The 15710-nt window shown below is 55.6% G+C and overlaps 1 protein-coding gene across 3 annotated transcripts in view; it reads left to right on the forward strand.

Annotated features, from left to right (window-relative positions):
- The first annotated feature begins 766 nt into the window (after positions 1-766).
- CAMKK1 (calcium/calmodulin dependent protein kinase kinase 1) overlaps positions 767-15710 on the forward strand; it is an 86506-nt gene continuing 71562 nt past the window's right edge. The window contains exons 1-2 of one of the 3 annotated variants that reach the window (XM_084493546.1): positions 767-809; positions 1887-1974. The gene's annotated coding sequence lies outside the window, so the exon portion shown is untranslated. Of the gene's footprint in view, positions 810-1133; positions 1370-1886; positions 1975-2814; positions 2928-15710 lie in introns of those variants that run through there. The other 2 variants (XM_084493545.1, XM_084493549.1) reach the window with 2 other exon arrangements.

Genomic DNA, 15710 nt, shown 5'->3' on the forward strand with positions numbered 1-15710 from the left:
AGGGCCAAGTAGGTAAGAGAGAGCTGTGCGGGGATGGAAATAGAGCCAAAACGTGAGTCATGAAATGACGGCATCTGCTTGCAGGGACTCCTCGAGTGGAATCTGTTGATGTGCAGTGAGTGTTTCTATCCGTTGCCATAAAACTTCAGAAAGCGCATACGTGGTCAGGGCTGGCTGCTAGCGCTCTGGAGCCTGGCTGAGGGGACATGTGGCTGTAGGGACACTGTGGGGTGAGGGGGGCAGCGTCCCTGTGGCAGCACCCTGGGGTGACAGCCCACCCTTGTGAGCACCCAGCACGGGGAGCAGCCGCCCCGCTGCCCGTCCCCACTGCTGCCTGCAGGTTTGTGCCCGGTGCGCCCCGCCAATTAGCACACAGAGTCAGAATGCACACGAAGACCGTTTAATTAACTAATTAATCACACAGCTCTGCCGCCTCACAGCCCGTCCCTCAGCCTGGAGCAAGAAGCACCCTCAAATCACGGGGACCATGCGCTCCCTGCCAGGCTTCCCCCACCCGGTGTCCTCACCCCCCACCCCAGGCGTGCTTCTGGTCGACCACCACACTTCAAAAAAATAAAAATAAAGGAGGAGGGACAAAAAAAAAAACGAGTGTTTTTGCCTCAAAACTCCCCCCACCCCGAGCCGCGCGGGGCGGGCGGCGGCCCCGCCTCGCCTCACCTCAGGGCGCCGCCAACGGCCGGCGGGAGGCGCGGCCGCCGCCAGCCAATGGGAGCGGGCGCGCGGGCGGCGCGGTGCCGGCGGGGGGCTGCGGGCGGCAGCTGCGGGCGGCGCCGGGCTGCGGCGGGCAGGTGAGCGCGCGCGTGCACGAGGCGGGCGGGAAGGGCGGGAAGGGCGGGCACGCGCCCGGCGCGGGCTCTCCCCTCTCCTGTCAGGCGGGGCTGAGGGGCCCCGCGAGAGGGGACGGGGCCGCTGTCGCCGTCGCTGTCGTCGCCGCTTCGGGCCGCCCCGGCAGCCTTCCCTCGGCCCCAGCCGCAGCCCCTCGGGGTTTTTTTTCCCTCCCCAGAGGCCGGGGGAAGGCGGGGAGCCGCGGGTCTCCTCAGCGGGGGGCTGTGGAGGGCGGCGGGGGGCTCTGAGGGGGGCTCCTGAGGTAAAGGGGGGTGGCACCGGGGTCTCGCAGCCGGGCTGTGGGGCGGCTTGTTGCCAGATAAGCCGAGCCCTTATCTGCTGTTATCTCTTCTGCCTGAAGAGCAAAGCCCGAGGCCTTTGCTGGGTCCCGGCGGTCATAGTTTTGGGACAAGCTGCATTCCCTGCCTTGTGGTGCTTCTGTTCGGAGCTGTCTCCGGCTGTTTCTTCTCTTTGCTTTTGGGATGTCTCCTTGACAGGCTGGTGTGCTTCGTGCTGGGCACAGGTACACACACACATCTTGCAGGACAGCTCCTGGCCCTGCAGAGCTGCTCCCCAGGCTCGCCCAGCCCTTCTGGGACACCCCTCAGGGCAGCTGTGTCCTTCCCTGTCCCAGCATTGCCCCAGAGGACGGTGAGGCGCTCCCACTGCTTCACAGAACTCCTTTGTGCCTTACTTCTGCTGTGGGTTTCAGAGCCAGCGCCTTCCTAACTTAGGAGTTCATTAAGCCCTTAATGTCTTGGCCTGTCACAATGTTCTTGTGCTAACCAGCTTTCCAAAGCCCAATTTTACTTTGCTGGGAAGGGCGTAGGGGATTTCTCTTCCCCAGGGGCTCCTGTGGGAGAGCTACGTTGGGAATCTCAGCCTGCAGTGCAGGGCTTGGCTGGGGGCTTCCTCCTCCCGCAGAAGCTGTCTTTTTATTTTGTTCTTCTAGGCTAATAAAATATTATCAAGCTCCTGTATCTCTGAACGAGATGCTTCTGCAGAGATCAAAGGACGGGTCTCAGGTTGTTTTTCTTTAGGTCTGGATGAGAGAACGGCGGAGGAGGGGTCCCCGCGAGGCTGCGTGCCACCCTGCAGCGAGTACGGTCTGCAGCAGCTGCCAGCTCGGTGAGTGCAAGCATATTGAATTCTGCCTGTGTGTCCACAAACCTCAACCAAACACCCCCTTTCCTCTAAGAGGAAGAACATCTGTGATATGCTGGGGGGTGGGGGGGTCCTCGAGAGGTTTCATTTTTCTTGAGAAAGCTGTGGGACGTGTGTCTTCATCGATAAGCGTTGTACACCAGATGCAGAAGCAATTCTTGTCCTTCTCAGCATGCCAGCAGTAGCAGCGTAGGCACTGCCTGTCTGTGAACGGTCTGACACTCTTCACCTTCTCTGCATAAGGAGACAGGAGGCTCTGGGTGGGGAGCAGCTTATCTGGTTGTTTATTTTTTTGCGTGTTTTGCTTTGGCATCAGCTGATGGAGCTGGGCAGGGAGCAGTGGGGTAGTACTGCAGACCTGAGGAGGTCTGAGTGCAGTGCTGGCCCAGACACTGGACAAATATTTTTCAGCTCATCTCCCCTTCGCAGTGCACCATCGCAGCCCTGTGATGGATGTTGTGGAGATCCTTTCTCTCCCCTAGCATCTGTGTGGGTGCTGGTCTCCCTTGCAGTTTGAGAGCTGCTGCTAGCCCTGGCATAACTCCGGTCCTGCTGCAGCAGAGGAGGTATTGCAAAGGGCAGCAGAGCAGCGGTGGTTGCTGGAGGAAGAAGTTGGGGCAGCAGTCACCTCAAGAGCTCGTGTGGTTTACACACTGGCTGGGTTTGAAGAGGTGGCACCGTGCTGAGTGTGCCCCTGTGCTTCAGCTCAGTCTGCTCGCTGGAGTGCTGCCTGTCGGGGTGCGTGTCCTGAGGCTGCTGAACGTTGTGTTACCCCGGCTGTGTGTGCCAGCCTCTTGAGCTGTGGAAGGAATATCGCTGTCTGCCAGCCAGATCTTCTGTGAGGTACCAGTGCTGACCTTAGGAGTGCCTTTGCAGACTCACTGCTACCTGGAGCAGGGGAAGGAGGAACTTCTGTGGTAAGAAGCTTCAGGAAAAGCTGCCACAAAGGCTGGGGGAGCTGGAAGGCTCCTGAGGGCCGTTAGCAGGGTGCGCTGGGTCTCCAGAGCGTGACTCTGAGAGGATAAATCTGGTGCAAAGCAGGGTGTTTGGAGCTAGTGGGGGGAAAGGGACACGTGGTAGCGGGGAGCTCGGTGTGAGGATGGTTCCTGTGCTGGAGGTGTGCAAGGCAGTTTGCTTGGTAACATCTGAAATCGATGCATGCAATTAGGCCGCCCTGGGAAGGTGTCTTCCACAGCTGGAAACCCTGATGAACGTGGGGGGCAGGCTCTGGTGTGTGAGGTGGCATGGCCCCGCTGTGCACGCAGACAGAGTCGAGCAGGGGGAGCAGGCAAGGGGCAGGAGGGCAGAGAGTGTGCCAGAGGCCAGCTTTGGGCAGCACCAGGCTGTTGTAGCAGCTTTCCTGACACCTGTGAGGGCAGATGAGCAAATGCTGCTTCTGGGTAGTTTTTGGTGCCCTTTAGCTTGTGGGGTGTGTGACTTGTGGTGTCCCTCTGTGCCTTTGCTGAGGGGCCATGAGGAGGCAGCTTACCCAGTCAGGCACAGGCCAAAAGCAAGGCTCGGGTCGGCGGTGTGAAAGTGGAATAGAAATCCAGTGTAAGGCAAAATGTTCTCGGCGTGTGCCTTAACAGATAGGAAAGCAGATGTGTCTTGGGAAGAGTAGCAGTAGCCCTCACCCAAATCCTTCCACTTACCTTTTTTTCTTCATGGCTTCAAATCCCTCTTCTCCGATTTCCAGTCCTGTTTTAGTGCAGGACATCGCTTGCTTCTCAAGGCCAGTTGTTCCAACGTGCAGGGAGTGACCAGCAGCAAACCTGCAGTTAAACGAGAGGAGTATCCGGCTGTAAACGTGGTGAGGATGAGAGGAGCATGCAGGAGCAGCTGCTGACATAACTCCGTCCTTGTGGCAGAGCTGAAGCCCAGCAGCTAAAGCACCAAAGCTCCGGCTGCAGTGGAGAAATGAGGGGTACCAAACAGTCACGTCGTCAAGCGTGCTGCTTTAATTAAGGCTGGTTAAGCTTAGCGTGTCTGGAGAAAACCATCTGAAGTGCTCAAAAGAAAATCCTGATAAATGGGGATAGGACACTGTTCTGAAGGGTAACAGTGGAAAGGAACTGCAGTGACTTCAGAGACGTGTGGGAGGGCGGTCTGTGCTGCTCCGTGCCGTGTCAGCAGGCATGCGGCCGTGTGCCAGCACCCAGGAGACTTGTGTGGTTAGCCACGGGTGGTGGCTTTAAGGGTTGAGTCTTTGGTCACAGAAAGATGTGTCCAGTGAGGAACACTTGCACCAGAGCAGGATGCTGAAGGGTCCTTTGGAATTTATTGCAGAATGATCAAGAAATGGAGCTGTGCAGCCTGCCCTGTGCCACCAGGTGCATCGGGCTTCAGCCCCGGAGCTGCCCGTCCTGCACCTGGGGGCCCTGCTGCTGGGCTGGGGGAGAAGTCAGCAGGTGACAGGCACAGGGTGTAGGAGATGACACCAGAGATGTGGGAAAGCAGGAGGACCCTGAAGGCTGCTGGGGGAGGCTTCTGCCTTGCTTCCAGGGCTGCTATGAATTAACAGGGGTAACATCTTTTTTTCCAGAATTAAACTTCAGGCTATCAAAAAATCCATCCGAAAGTCTGACAGACTTTCCTATTTTCCTGGTTTTCAGCTGCTGAGGTGGTGTTTTCCAGCCTTTTTGTCCTGTACCCTATAAAAATCCAGTCATCTAACAGTGTTTACCATTAATGACAGGGTGCAACCAAGCACTTCATAACTTGCATCCGTAACTTGCTTAGGGCTTTGCAGGCTGGACTTGGTGGTTGCATTTCTTAGTGGGTCAAGACAAGAAACATTCTTCTGTTCCATTACAGTCTTCAGCTTTATTTTTAGCATAAGTGATATGGGCAGAAACAGATGGAGAAGTATAAATATTTGTCATAAGTGTCAAGTACACGACACTGGAGGATGATTTCATTGCTTCCCTGTGCTTGTGTCCCTGGATGGGGAAGTTCTCCTGAAAGGTCCAAAGCTTCTGAGGGCGCAGCCTGAGAGGGAGGGCTGTCCCAGGGCAGCTGGGAGCTTCGCATCGCAGAAACCTGCTGGGTTAGGGAGTGGACCTGGCTGAAAATAAATCCCTATATTTTATTCCTTGATGGAAGCCAGCTCATGAGCTGAGTCATGCCTTGTGATAAAGGTGTGGCTGCTTGAGGACTTGTTTCTGTTGGGTGGCTGCCCTGAGCAGGCATTATTTTAGGGTGAGTACCTCTGAGAGAGCTACACGTCTTTTTTTGCCAGAAGCCATGTGGGATTAATTTAGCCTGCTTGTCTCTGGGGTAGTTTCAGTGTTTTCTGCAGGCTGGTGGCTGTGTGCAGGGAAGGCTCTGAAGTGTTGCGATTAATTCTTCAGCATTGTTTGGAGTTCATGGTGAAGTTGTTAGCTAGTTAACAGTGACTGCTCTAATTATTCTGGTGTGAGTATAAACAGTGAGGCTGTGACGTGCCGCTCTGCTGGAGCAGCGCTTCAATCGATGTGTTTTGGAGACGGAGGCATCCTTCCCCTCCCTCCTGCTCCCAAGCTGTGCTCTCAGCACAGCAGCGTCCAAGCGGGGACGCCCAGAAACCGAGCCCTCAGTTCTGCTGATCCTAGAGCTCAGTGGCAGCACTGTGCCAAGCTCACTGCCTAATTTCTTTGCTCCTTTCTGCAGTCGCCTTCCCTGGCAGCCTCCACTTGCTCTCATTCCTGTCAGCCAGGAGGATCCCGTCCCGTCCTTTTCGGCTGGCAGCAGAGCCTGGGCTCTCAGCAGGAGCCCTCGCTGTGGGGCAGGGTAGAAGTGCCTTTACTGGTGGGAAGCACAGAGCTGTGTGCTGAGGTGGGAGGATGAGGACAGCTCCAGAACCCTTCTGTGCATGTTTCTGGGTTTGGCTGGCTGGTGTTTTCAGCCGAGTGACTCCATAACTGTTTGACAAAGCACTGATGGCATGTTTCGGAGGACTGTTTGGTCTGTCTTAAACTGTACACAACAAGACTCCTGGCTCTGCATAGCTGTGCAGATAACATTTTCTTCAGCTTCAGAGGGAAAAAATTCTTGCCTCTGGTGCTTTTGCTTTACGCTGATTTCTGCTGCGGCTGTTGAGCTCTAGGTATGCTAAATAAAAGCAAGTCCTGCAGATCCACAAAGCTCTGAACTGGAGAGGGCTGGTCTGGTTCGTAGGATATTAAATTAACACAGAAGACTGAATCGGTTTCTCTTTGCTGCAGATTTCCCTGGTAACACAAAGCCCCAGCTCACAGGTAGACCCGAGTGCCGAGTACATAGTGAGGGTGTTAAACGGAGCGGGCATGAGGGGCTCAGCTGGGGTGGGAACAAGGAATAAAGATGTGCTGTGGAGGCCCAGGCTGAATAACACCTTCTGAGGGTGTGTTAGTGCTGGATTCACAACTGCTGGTGGCTGTGGGGCCCGTCAGTCATACCCAGGAGGGTCAGGTCGTGCTGGGCTGCAGTCCCTGCACTTGCAGCTTGGTGCTGCATTGGAGCAGTGCTCGGCAGTCAGCTGCTGCTGGGTTGTGGTTATACCTGTGGTGCAGAGCTCATTCACAACTTTACCTTGCAGTCTTGTGAGTGCAGCAAAGGGATCAGTAACCCTATAGTTTAGTTTGGTTTTGCCCTGCATGTTTTGTGGAATATTTAGCAACTCGGACCGTTGAGCCCTCCTAGTCGTGATAAGGAAAGACTTTACCATGGGCGTCCCCTTCCCTCTCCCACCTCTAGGTAGTGGCTGGGTTTCTGTTCTAACAAACAGAAGTGAGCCCTAACAACATGGCAGAGCTGGTGAGGACAGGTTTTCCACCTGCTTTTATGCAGGTAGCTTGGGCACAGCCTGCTGAAGCCCCCGGTTGCAGGTTGTCACAGCTGCAATAGCTAAAGCAGAGGAATTGGGCAGCAGCAGGGAAAAATGTGCCAGGGTGTCTTTGCAGAGCGCTGTGTGCGTGTGCACTCACCTGCGGCTGGCTGTGTTACCAGCCCCATGCTGTTCTGTTGCTGTGTCCAGCTCTGTTAATGTGCTCCAAACTAGCTCCTGCCTTTGTGCTTCCTCGCCATGGCAGTGGCAACACGGGGACATCACCGGGCTTAGCCTGCCCTGCTGCTCTGATGGGCTCAGCAATCAGGATGCTCAAAGGGAGCCCTGCCAAAGGAGGCTCTGCAGCTGCTGCTCTGTGCTGGGTGTCTGCCTCCAAGCCCTCCCTGCCCCTCGCACCACCCGAGCACACAGGGCCTTGTCTTTTTGTGGGTGGGGAGCTGGAAGTCGTGTGAGCTGCCTCCTTGTTAGGAGCTGGGATGGATGTCGTCTGAGGATGAATCACGGCTTCACGAGGGAAGGAGGCTTCCATGTTGCGGCATGTGAAAAGCCATGGATGTAACACAAAGAGATGGATTTGTCCCTAACGGGTGTCAAGTAGTGCCCTGGAAAAGTGTTCTGCTGCTTCAGAGCTCACCTCCCTGTCTCCTATGGATGGCTGCAGACTGGTGTGGAAGAACTGGGGGGAAAGGAGTACGAACTGGTGTTGGATAATAGTGATGCAGAAGGCAGAGCTGTGCCAAAGTGATCAAGCAAGCTGAAAATGTGGCCAGAGACAGATGCTTACAGGCCCCCTGCCTATGGACAAGTCAGGTCCCCATGCTGCGCTCCCTCACCTGGCGCTGGTCCTGCAGGCTGGGCAGTGCTGTGACGGTGTTTGTGCTCCCCTCTGGCGCTGTGTGCCTACAGCAAGTGGCAGTATGAAGACGGAAGGCTCATCCACTGAGCTCTTGATGTTTTCCTGTGGCTGATGGGATGCTTTGGGCCTTGCTGAATGCAGAGGGACCAGGAACGTGTGCCTCTGCCTGCAGATGGGGTTCTGGGGTCACTGCACGTGTTGGGAGCACTTGGTGGAGCTGTGAGAACGACACCTCTGGCTCGGCTTGCCTCGTGTGCACAGCGCTGGCTGAGGAGAGGCTGGGGAAGTGGGAGCATGTGAGGAGAGGGGAAGGCTTCATGCAAACGTGGGAGGGCTGCAGCTTTCCCTCTGGAAGTGCAGGTCAGCCCAGAGCATGTAAAGGTGCCGTGTGGGCTTTGCCTGCCTTTGTTGTGTGGTGGTGTTCGTGAGCCTCGGTGCTTTCAGCTGGCAAATCAGGCCGCGTCACTGCTGTGCACCGCACATCAGAGATCAGGCATCTCTTCCCGCATGTTTCCATACTCTAATCAGGCTTCTGCCTTCTCCTTTCTCATGCAGTATTGATGGGAGCAGTGCTTGCAATTTGCCTTGAAGCAGTAGTGAAGAGGCATGACTTATTCATAGCGATTGCAGGAGTTCATTCCTTACTGCCAGATGGGCTGATTGATGTCAGGCTGCAGAGCGGGGCTGGCCTTCTTTGTAGGGATCTGAGCCTTCGCTTTGCTGCTTCAAAGGAACAGAAAAGTGGCCGTCCAGGACGATAATCGCAGGTGGGGAAGGGCAGTGTGTGATCACACCTCACCTGGGGGAGCTGGTTCTGCTGTAGCACCTGCTCCTGGCCACCGAATGAGCGAGTAAAGCCAGCGCTGCTTTCTCCATGCTCTTCAATCACCTGTCTGCTTGCCTCGTGGCTTCTTGTGCTAGGAGCATAAAGGGACCAGTGCTAAGAGCCCTGTGGGGACCAGCGTTGTCTTGGTACAGCATGAGGCAGAGATGTAACTGGGCTTGAAATGCCCCCAGCAGTGGAACCAGCCTCCAAATCCGAGTTAATGACCCGTGTGCTCTAAGGACACGGGGCCTGGGGCTGGTTGTTAGCAGTAATGTGTCCGGTTTGGCCCCAGGGCAGCGTGTTGCTGGGCTGCTTGGCTCAGCGCCTGCCCAGCTCCCCGGGAAGCCCCTTCCCTCTGCTCCCAGAGGGGGCCTGGCCCTTGCAGCTCCCAAGGCCGAGGCAGGTCAGAGTGGAAAAGCAGAAATCAGTGATGTGGCTGCAGTGCTGAGGTGTTTTTGCATTTCTGGTGTGAGCTGGATACTAATACCTGGGTTCGCTGAGGTGTGTTGTGGCTTCGGCAAAGTGCTCAGTCCATTAGGAGCTAGTGGAGGAAAGGAAACCTCTCAGAATCCTTCATATTTGGAGTTCTTCAGCTACGAAGAAATACTTCCTTGCCTTGAAACGTTCTCTTGCTGTGAAATGCATTCCAGCCTCTAAGACAGCAGGTCTCCTTTCCCTCTCTTCCCATGCCCCCGGTTTTATTAACCTAGAATTGTGCTGACACTTCACCATTAAACTGGTTTCTAGCCCGTTCAGGAGCTCTGCAGTTCCTTTGCAAGCTGTCAGTGCGGCTGCATGCAAGGGGAGAGGATGGCTCAGTTCATCTCCTGGGGCCTGCGTCCTTCCTAGCTGATGGCTTTTTGCAAGTCTGGCAGCAGAGAGCTCTGTCCGTGTGTAGCTGCTCCCCTCTGAAGGAAGGCTGTGGGGAAGAGGCACTGAAGAGGCTTGCATCACTCTGCTTTAATGCGTTTATTTTGGCTGGCTCTCTGCCTGCAGGGGAGCTGTCTCAGCAGACAAGGGCACTGCTCTGAGCCCTCCGCAGTGTCTGTCCCCCCCATGGGGGCTGCTCGGTGCCCAGGCAGCCTGTCATTCCCAGCAGGCAGCCCGGGACCCTTCTACCTCTGCGCCCCAGCAGCTTGGCCTTGCTGCGGGGGCCCGAGGGAAGCCCCTGTGGGCGGCAGGAGCAGGCACAGGGCCTGCACTCGCCAGCAGCCTGCTCGGATCTCTGCAGGGAGCACCTTGTAGCAAGGTCATCCCAGCCACAGCTTGCTTACTGCTGTTGGAGTGGCTTTTCAGCATCAATTTGTCTTCTCCAAAGGCTTCTGAACCCTTCCTCAGCCCTGGTATCTCCCGGGATGAGCCATGCTGACAGCTGGGAGCTCCAGTGTCCAGGCGGAGACACCTACAGTCAGACAGAGCTGAGGCTGAAGGACTCTTTTGGTGGCCTCTGACCTTGCAGGGCCTGGTTCTTCCTGCCCTTCCCAACGCTGCCGTCCAGCTAGAGAGACCTCTGGAGGCTCACCAGAGCCAAAGGCTTCCTGAGCAGCCCCTGCATGCAGGCAGGCAGCCAGGGGCTGGAGCAGAGACTGCTGAGCAGGAGGAGGTGTGGAAGAGGCTGCCTGGGGAGCTCTGAAGAGACTGAGGGGATGCCCCCAAGGGGCTGTGTGTGCTCCCTGGGCCTCTTGTCTTTAGACCTCTCTGAAAAGAGCAACCCCAACGCCTCCTGGGCACGTGGAGCACCCGGTGCTGACGGAAGGACCTTCCTCACAGAACAGCCGGGTGGATGGAGCTGCTCCTTCATGCAGCAAGCGGGCAGCTGCTGGGCTGCACCACCTCCTGCAGATGCTGGGAGCAGCAGCTGCTCCTGCCCTCGGTGCCAGGCAGGGCCTGCATCCGGCTCTGCAGCACATTAAATCACGTGCTCTGAGCAGTTTCTCTCCTGTCAAGCCGTTTGTTCTGGCTACCTTCTTGTCTGCTCAGAAACTTGTCATTTTTCTAGCCTTTTTCAAGCTCACCTACCAGGGGGCATGAGAATTAGAAGTATTTAGGCATATAATAACGATACAAGAAAAATAAAGTGAAGGGTTTTAATTATACGGTTTTCTTAATTCCTTTGATTTAAAGGCTGGTGGAAGCTAAGTGGATTCAGGGCCAGACGTGCACAGGCATCTGGGGGAAGGGACTGCAAATGAGCCTAGCCAGCCAGGAAATTGCACATTTAAATATAGTTCTCAGTAGGGTCAGCAAAACACCCGGGGGGTGAGTTAAGAACAGAATTTGTGCCGTAATGGGTTCATTTAGCTGCAGACAGCTGAAGGGAGGCAAAAAGGGAGCCTGGGAGCGAGGGAAGCAAACGGAAGGGTCGGTGTCCCATCTGACGGGCCCTTGTGTGCTGCTGCAGGTCTCTCCCAGGCAGCAGCGCCCTGTGCTGGCTGCTGTACGGGCTGGTGGCAAGAAACTGCTGAAGGGATTTCTGGTTTTGGGGTGGTTTCCCGGGAGGGTGTAAATCCCTAGCGGACCTAACACCGTAGGTCTGGTGCTGCTGTGGGCTGTGGCACGAAGCATGGCCTGGGGCATCCCGCTCACCTGGCGGTAGGAAGATGGGAGCAGCGGCTGCCTGGGTTGCCCCACGTGAGGTAGGGGACAGTCGGGGACAGCTTCCCCTGGGAGGCTGCTGCTCTCTTCCCAAATGGGTGAGTGGGACGGTGCTTCCCACCCCCATGGGCACAGACCAGTTTCCATGGCCTGTTGTGCTGGGGCAGTGACTGGAGTTGGTGACAGGAGCCTGCTTCATCCTGGGTAAAGGGAATTAGGGGAAGTGAAGCTCGGCGTCTGTCCCTTTGGAAATTGGCAGCCATGGCTTTTGTCCTGCTGTGATGCTTTCAGCACAGGGAGCACAGGGTGAGCTGGGTGAGGAGCTGTGTGTGTGGCCAGTGCCTCGAGCCCTTCTGAGTCAGCTGTGGTGTGTGTGTGACATTTGGGAACCTCTGAGACCTGCTGGAGACCCGTAACTGGGTGACACTCCCCTTGTGGCTTAAAAATGGCATGGAAGGAATGCCTTGGGGACACAGAGATGGTAGAAACCTTGAACTTGGAGTACAAAGGAAGGAGCAAAATACCATTTTTGAATTTGGGAGTATAATTAGCCTATGAAGTGGGCTGTTTTCATGGCTGCTCATTGTCTGGCTCTTGAACAATTGTACCTTAAAAATGATGGCCCTGGGTCACTGCATGGGGTTTCTGTGCTGCTGCTCCTTAAAGCTAGCACAGATTTGGTAGGTTTGTTCATGCAGGTGCCAGCTGGGGCTAGACTTCCAGGGAGTTCAGCACCCCTTAGAAGCACTGGCCTTTTAGGGACAATTTCTTGAGCTTTATTGAAGTGCCTGCCTTGTGCCTGCCTTGCTGATAAGCTCTGAGAGCTGGCGCGTGCCTGTCGGCATGTCCCGCAGCTCGGAGCACAGTGGGGCAGCGAGCTCTGCACTAATTGCTGCTGTTGCCACGCTATTGAGAAGTTGTACTCACTGGCCAAATTTTCAAGTGCTGGTCTAGGCTCTCTGCCTGGCTGTCAGGAAGGGGAAACTAATTATAGTGTGAAACCAGGAGAGCAGGCTGGCCTGAAGGAAATGTCATTAAGGTTCTCCTCAGGCCCCGGGTCAGCCTGTGTCAAATCACAGCTGTATCAACCTCTTAATTTCTTCCTCCTTCAATTTAAATTACCACCAAGTGTTTTCTTGGAAGTGTAACCACCTTTTATACCAGCAGAGTGAATTCTGGCTGTTTCCTCTAAATCCAAATAAGAGAGGTGGGGCTGGGACTGACGAAGCAACTAGGACAGTTTCTCGCCTTGCTTTTCCTTCTTGCTCTGTGCAGAGCTCCTGTGTTGGCTTCCTGGGGGCTCTGCATTGGGGTCTGCCATGGGGCAGTTGGGGTTTATCCTTTCCAACACTGCAGGAGGGGTGGGGGAGATGCCTGAACTTCTGTGTGGCCATCATGTACAGCACATAGCGCTCTCTGTGCAATGTGTGTCATGGTAGATAGGTGCCCTGGCTCAGTCGGGCTTGTCCTGTAAATCACCTGTCAGCTCTTCCAGATGCTCCTGACCCACATCTCAAACTCAGTGCTTGTTCAGGAAGCAAGAGCAGCCCTGAGTCCACAACACGCGTGTGTTTTGTTGTTCTCCCTTGCAGCTCCTTCCTGAGATGGGAAGTTTTGGCATCAGCTGGGGCTGTGAGGTGGGACTAGAGCCATGTAAATCAGCACTTGCTTTATAAATGAAAGCATATTCCAGTTTTTAACCTAGTTTCCTTCTGAAACCAGACCCTGTGGGGAAGATGAGCCACGCATATGCCATGTGTCTGTCGTTCCTGTCTCCCACCCTGCCACACAGCAGCTTCCAGATCTTTGTTCTCCTGAACTCGAGCGTCTGGCGCTGGTTAAGGCTTCAAAGCCGTGTCACAAGCTGCCAGGGAAACTCTTGGCTGCACAGACAGGGAGGACGTTGTGGTGAGGGGCTCTGTTAATTAGTCCTGCCCTTCCCAGCACAGGGTGCCTTGGTGCAGCTTCTCTCATCTTCAGTCTCTTGCCTGCTGCCCTCATTTCCATCAGCTTGCGCTGCTGGGCCCTGAAGGCTCCTGGTGGGACCCCCTGGGGCTGGCAGCCCTCCCGTGATTCAGGGCTGGGGAGGCAGTGCTGGCTGAAGCCTGGGCTGCGGGGACACCTGCAGAGCTGCTGCACCTCCTCTGCAGAGGAGCAGAGAGCTCGGGAAGAGCAGCAGGGTGGGAGGGAGGTCCAGGGCACAGGTAGCCTGCCCGCAGCCTGGTGCAGGAATCGTAGCTCAGGGTGTCTCCTGCCAGCAAGGCTGGGCGGTGTGCCACTGCACCAGTTCAGCTGGGGTCAACCTGCACCTGACTGCAGCTCCTGAGCCCGTTTTTCCCCTTTCAGAGTTCATACTGAGTGTTCATATATCAAAGAAAAATCCCTAAAACACAAATAATCCCCCAGTCTGCAGCTGGGCACAGGTGTCCTGCCTGGGGTCCGGATCTGAGGGAGCCAGCAGGACCTTCAGGTGTGCTCATGGGCTGGGCGACTGCAGTTCCACTTGGGTGCTGGCTAACAAAGAGTGTAGCACGGGGAATAAAACCCTCGGAGGAGATTTAATAACTGGGGAGAATAATTGTGAAGTGCTTCAGAATATTAACCAATAGCTGAATGCACTCAATTAGCTTAATGAAGCCGGGTGCCTGGGCTCTTTTTTTAATCAACCAGATGGGCAAAACATTACACACAAAAAAATGAGTCCTAACTACAATGAATGCGTTTAATTAGCAAATAAAAGATGGAAGGGGTTTGTTTTTCAACTTCGAGTGAGAGATTCTTCTTCACGGAGTGCTCTCCAAAGCAGCCGTACGTGCCGTGGGTTCTCAGCAGTCCCGGACTGGTGTGACTGGGAGTGCTCTGGGGGCTGCAGGTGGGAGCCAGCTGCCTGCTTGTGGCTGGCTGTGCCCGCGGGGTGCTGAGCGTGCTGGGGGAGCTGTGCTGTGGTAGCACGGAGCCTCCTGGGGGTGCTGCCGAGGGCAGGCTGGGCAGTGATGCTGCTTAGCCTGCTGCTCCAGAGCCTTTTCCCTGAGGGGGTGTGTGCCATCACCTCTGCCCTGCAGAAGGGGACGGGAGCAAGCAGTAACCAGGGCTACGCAGCGACGGTGGGAGTTGGGTGTGGGATGTGGGGTGCTGGTGAAGGTGCCCTTGGTATTTGGGGCACCAGGGGAGCGTTTCACTGACGGCCTGGGCTTGCTTCATCTGTGCCTGGATGTGCAGCCACCTGCCTGTAACGCTTCTGGCCCCAGCACAGGGCACGCCTGCCACCTCTGTCCCGTAGCTGCCCCAGTTTGCTCTGGGCTGTGCAGAGGATCTGTCCCCATGCATCCAGCCGTGCCCAGCTCACGCACTCTGTAGTGCCAGTCACAGGCTGCCTCGTGCCACAGGAGCTTGTTGCAATGAATGACCTCCCTCTCCCCACAGACCTCCGCACCGCTGTGGGTCTGTAACGTAGCCCTGTCGTGTCGCCGAGTCTTGCCAAGCCTGCGAGCGTTTCCTCCAGCCCCGTGTTCTAAGCCGAACAAGCCCTTTTGATATTAAGCCTATAATAATAACACCTTGTAGCTAAAGAGTATGTTTTTCCCCATTAGCGGATTACTCAGCGCTCTGTGCTTTTGAGGTAGTGTTTAACAAAAGCAGAGACTTTCCCAGACTATATTTAATTAAACAGAGCTCCGAGATCGCTTCCGCTTCATTTCAGTGCTGTGACTGCAGCGCTCTGCGCTCTCATCCCCACAGCAGCCAGAAGTGGAGCGTGTGCTGAGCGTGCTCTGCATGTGCTGAGTGTGCTCTGCGTGTGCTGAGTGTGTGCTGAGTGTGCTCTGTGTGTGCTCGGCCCATGCTCAGCCAGGTGAGGGGCCCGGCATTCTGCTAACACCGGGGGCTCCTGGTGGGACCCGTGGGTCCCCTCTGCTCCCGGTACCTGTGGGGAATGCAGCCCTTGGGCCAGTCTCTGAAATCAAGCAGGTACCTGGGCCAAACTACGTGCCCTGTTCAAGTGACAACCCAACTAAAGTGCCTTTAGCTACAAATAAATTTGGGATCCTAAGCTCTGCCTGTTTCTTTTTGAGGCTAGTGCAGGGATAGGAGCGTTGGAGCACGATGGCTCAGTTATCAGCAGTGAGGCACAAAGGGAAGCTTCAGTTTGGAGGTTCCTTGCTTCTGCCTCAGGAGATTTCTGTGAGCAGATGGTGATACGCTCTGGTTTTGCTTATCATCGCAGATTATTTGCCAGATAATTTTTGTGACTAATGCCTTGGCCTCTAGTCTGAAATCCCGGAGTCAGGTTTCTGGTAGAAATACTTGTGTTTGCAAATTTTAGAGTCTGTTCCTGTGTGCGGACGTCACCGCTAGCAGGGGGCTGCTCTCCTGTGGCAGATGCCCCCGGCTCTGCAGCAGAGGGGCAGCCCTAAAGCAGAGCCCCCTTCCCTCAGCGGGGTGGGAAATGGCACCTTCATGTCCAGCTTTGGGTTTATTGGATTTTAGAGCTCGCTGTGGCTGAAGCCCCGACCTCGGTAGGACACTGGTGGCAGCACTGATGGGGGGCCTGCAGCCACCAGCTCGCCTCTGCCTCTCCTGAAAGGCTACTGTGATTTTTTTTATCATCTTCTTCCACCTCT

The sequence above is a fragment of the Aythya ferina genome (genome assembly GCF_964211825.1).
Source record: "Aythya ferina genome assembly, chromosome: 19".
Taxonomy (NCBI): Eukaryota; Metazoa; Chordata; class Aves; order Anseriformes; family Anatidae; genus Aythya; species Aythya ferina.